The following is a 4,106-nucleotide window of genomic DNA, read 5'->3' as shown; positions in this document are numbered from 1 at the left end:
GCCCCCGCCCCCGCCCGGCGCCCCCCCCCCCGCGCCAGGAGGGCCCCGCCTTTGCGGGCTGGCTCCGCCCCGCGTCCGGCTGACCGGGCGGGTGGGGGGGGCGTCCCGCGCAGAGCTTCCCGAGCGGAAGGGGCCTCCGGGCCGCTTGGCGCCCCCCAACTTGGGGGAGGCTGGGCCGGACGGTCGCCCGGGAGGCCTCGCTAGGCAGAGCCGCGCCTGGCCCGCCGGCTGCCCCCCCTCCGCGCCCCGAGACTTTGCAGCGCCCGCGGGCGCCCCTCGGCCCCGCCCGCCCCGCCGAGGACTCCGCTCCCAGCGGCCCAGCCGGCTTCCGCCACCCCGGCCAGCGGGGGAGCATCGGCCGTCAGCCGGGACCCCTGCCAGAAACGGAGCAGGCCGGGTGCACAGCTGCCCACCGGGGAGGGGCCGCTTGGGGCAACTGCAGGACCAGCCCCGGGGGGACGGGAGGGGGGAGGGGCAAGCGGCAGACTCGGCACTCCAGAACGGTGGGGGGGGGCGTTTGGAGCGCGAGCATGCGCAGAGCAGAGCACGTGCAGAGCAGGAGAAGAGGCCCTGTGGTTTTCCAAGCGGGAAACTGAATTTTATAGCCCACCGGCCTCCCTTGTGTCTCAGGTGACCTTATAACTAAAAATACAAGAGACCAGAAGAGCAAAGTGCAAAAAGTCAAAGGAAAGCGCAAAAGTCACTGCCCCCTCCCCCAGGGTCTTCAGCAAAGGAGAAGGTCCGCTTAAATCAGTCACTAGCAAGGCTGCAATAATCGGGTCTGTGTGTAATGGTAGGTGGGAATGGGCCCGTCCTGTTGGGAAGCGGGAGGAAGAGCCGCAGAAGGAATGGCAAATGGCTCAGAAGGGAATCCTCCCTGGTGTCTTGGATCAGAAAGGTGAGCGGGGTGGAGCCATGGACCTCCAGACTTGCAAGATTCTATTAACATAACTTTCCAATAAAATACAGCGCTAATAGTCCTGAACGTGCTTTGTATTTGGACTACCTTGCAAGGCTGGCAGATGGGGAGGGGGCAAACTTTTCTTTGCTCTTTGTCTTTGCTGCCATCTAGTGGTCATCTAGATTATTGCAAGTGCAGGAGAGGCTGCAACCAGCCTTTGCTGGGAAAAGAAGGGAAGCAATTGGGATCTCCATTTCTTTCAGGTTGCAATCTAGCCAAGGAAGCCATAGTGACAGTAATGGTGGGCCTCCGATACAATTCTGCTACTTCATGCCTAGCCAGACATTCATTATCCAGGGTTTAGTCCTGGGTCAAAGCACCGACTGGGCATGCATTACATTGACTGAGCTAAGAGAGGAGAGGGAAGTTGTCTCCTCTGAGTTGCTCTTGGTTGTAGCAGGCCAGGGCTGCAGGTGGGGAGGTGATGTGGCCACAGTCCGGAGGAGCTGCCTCTCATGGACCAGAGGCTCCAGCAATTCGTCCTTATTTACTGCAAAGATGCTTTAAGAAGCCAATAAGAGCCTTGGTAGTACAGTGGTCTAAAGCACCCTGTTATTAACATCAGCTGCCTGCAATTACTGCAGGTTTGAATCTCACCAGGCTCAAGGTTGACTCAGCCTTCCATCCTTTCTAAGGTAGGTAAATTGAGGACCCGGTTTGTGGGGCCAATAAGTTGACTTTGTATAAAAATATACAAAAAGGATGAAGGCTATTGTTTAGCACATTGTAAGCCGCCCTGAGTCTCTGGAGAAGGGCGGCATATAAATCAAATTAAAAAAAAAAAAATTCTCAACCTTGGCAACTTGAGATGTGTGGACTTCAACTCCCAGAATTCCTTGGCCAACAGGCAGTCTGGGAATTCTGGAAGTTGAAGTCCACTCAAGGTTGAGCGACATTGCTCTGGACTGACTACCAGCTGAACAATCATCTTCCTTTCTGAGCTAGACAGATCACTCAGTGGTGTGACCACAGTGTCCTAAACTGCTTCTCAAGTGGCTAAAAATGTCAGGTCTGCCATCCGGTCCCTCTTCATATCTGGCACCAGGCAAGCAGCTTTGCATAAAGCCAGTGATTGAAAAAGGAGGACTTTCCTGGATAGCTCTGTGAGCAGTCATGGTCGGTTTGAGATGGCTCTGAAGCTCCAGAGTGGAGAATTGGGGGAAATGGTCCCACCAAGGTGCCTCCCGGAGCCGACCAAGGTTTAACCGATGTCCATTGGGAACCTTCTGGTCATCTATCCGCTGCTGTATCTCTGGCCAATCTCTGAACATGGAAAGGTGGCTATCAGTGTAATAAGAGCTGATAGCCCTGGTGGCACAGTGGTTAAAAGTGCTGGATGACAAGCAAACTCTGCCCTCAGCCTGGAGTTCGATCCTGACGGGGTTCGAGGTTGACATTGAATTATTAGGCCCAAAGAATTATTAATAATTTTCTCCACCACCGCAGTTGAAAGATTTCAGTTTTTCTTGGTTTTCCTTCCTTTTCAGAGCACAGGAGAAGACATACCAATTTAGCCAGACCATCCATTAATTCCTCAAGTACCCTCGTGGGCGGGTCATCTGGCCCTGCAGATTTAAATTCCTTGCAATTAATCCTTATATTTCTATTAATCTCAAGATTAAATCCTGCTCCATCTTCTTCACAGTTGCCTGGTGGAGCACCGTAGGGAATGTGATGGCAATGGGATATTAAAAACTCAGCTAAAAACATGCCAACAATTGGATTTTCCAACTGTTATTTTATTAAAATCAGCAAGTCTGGTGAGCCATCGGTCTCTTGTCCTCAAGAAGGAAGAGTTTTTGGAGATTCACGACGAGCACATAGAAGTGCTTTGCAGCTGACGAGAGGCAAGTGCGGTCCAGGAAGAGAAGAGTTTGGGGTGCGAGGGGTCTGCTTTTGAAAAGTGGGAGTCGATTGAGCTGATGCCCCAAAGGTTCTTTTCAAAAGGCAACTGGGCTTTCTTGGGTTTTTTTCCCTTGAAAACGTTTCACTTCTCATTTAAGAAGCTTCTTCAGTTCTCCGAAAGCCAAGAAAGTCCTCTATCCCAGTCCACTATTCCATCTGGTTTGAAGGCTTCCACCATTGTTCCGCTGCCAAAGAAGTTCCCTATCGATAACCTCAGCAATTATAGACGGTTGGCACTCACTCCTATCCTCATGAAGTGCTTTGAGAAATTGGTCTGCCGGCACATTATTCCTGGTCTTCCGCATATATTTGATAAACACCAGTTTCCATACAGGAGAAAGAGATCTACAAAGGATGCTGTAGCCATCACTCTTCACACTCCTCTGACTCATTCAAAAGGGGGGGAGGGGCGGGGGGAGGCACAGAAGATCTGGAGACCCCTTGCTCTTGGCAGGGATGAAGGCAGCTGTTCAGTGGCTCTTCCCTGCCTGAGGCTGACTCTGCCTTCAGAGTCCTTCTGCGGTGGGGAGGGTCTGCTAGCCCAAATGTGTCCGGCTGCCCCGCTCCACCCCACTCAGCTGCAGGTGGTTTGGGCACTCACTACCCAATTCAGGGCTCTGAGAGGGAAAAGGAAAAGACTTTGTGGGGGGGCACAGAGGCCCCTCCTCCCAGCCCCTTGTTAACCTCTGGTTTAGAATAAGTGCCCCCCCCCCAGCCTCTTCATGGCTTGACTGCTGAATGCAGACGAGGCTCCGTTCCAGTCAAGAGCCACTCAAATAAAGCTACTGGTAATTGCAGTCATTGAGCGGTTATTAATCTGCATTCTTCTTTCCAGGTGTTTTCATTTTAAATGGTTCAGATATTGTTCTATTTTTAGAGGTCATTTTGGTTCCTGGTCTCAGAGCCAGCCTGCTCCACTCAGCCTCTGGGGGCCTAAAAGAAACTGGGGTGGTGGTCCAGGAGCCATGATGGCCCCCCATTTCCAGGGTCTTTTCTCATCATAACTGCTAAAGCCACGTGGATCTTCCTCACACCTCAATTGCTGGTCCAAAAACCTCTTTGCCATCCTCACTGGGGACTCCATGGCAAGGGACAACGGGTGTGGGGGTGTACCTATGCCCCCCCTCCCCTGGTGGCTGCAGAGGTCAGTCGAGTTACTGCAGGTGTGAAGCCTCACAAGGCCACCCCACGAGAAGCCCTCTTCCGTGGCGTCCCTGTGGGACCCTTTCCAGAGAGACCC

The 4,106-nt window shown here is 53.1% G+C and overlaps 1 long non-coding RNA gene across 1 annotated transcript; it reads left to right on the top strand.

Annotated features, from left to right (window-relative positions):
* The first annotated feature begins 521 nt into the window (after positions 1 to 521).
* On the top strand, positions 522 to 3,666 carry LOC148112527 (uncharacterized). The gene is made up of 2 exons (XR_015729267.1): positions 522 to 898; positions 2,449 to 3,666. It is a non-coding gene; the product is annotated as an uncharacterized LOC148112527 (long non-coding RNA).
* Positions 3,667 to 4,106: the final 440 nt, after the last annotated feature.

This window comes from Pantherophis guttatus, chromosome 8 (genome assembly GCF_059756535.1).
Source record: "Pantherophis guttatus breed Tessera chromosome 8, ASM5975653v1, whole genome shotgun sequence".
NCBI lineage: Eukaryota > Metazoa > Chordata > Lepidosauria > Squamata > Colubridae > Pantherophis > Pantherophis guttatus.
This window is presented reverse-complemented; position numbering and strand designations above follow the sequence as displayed.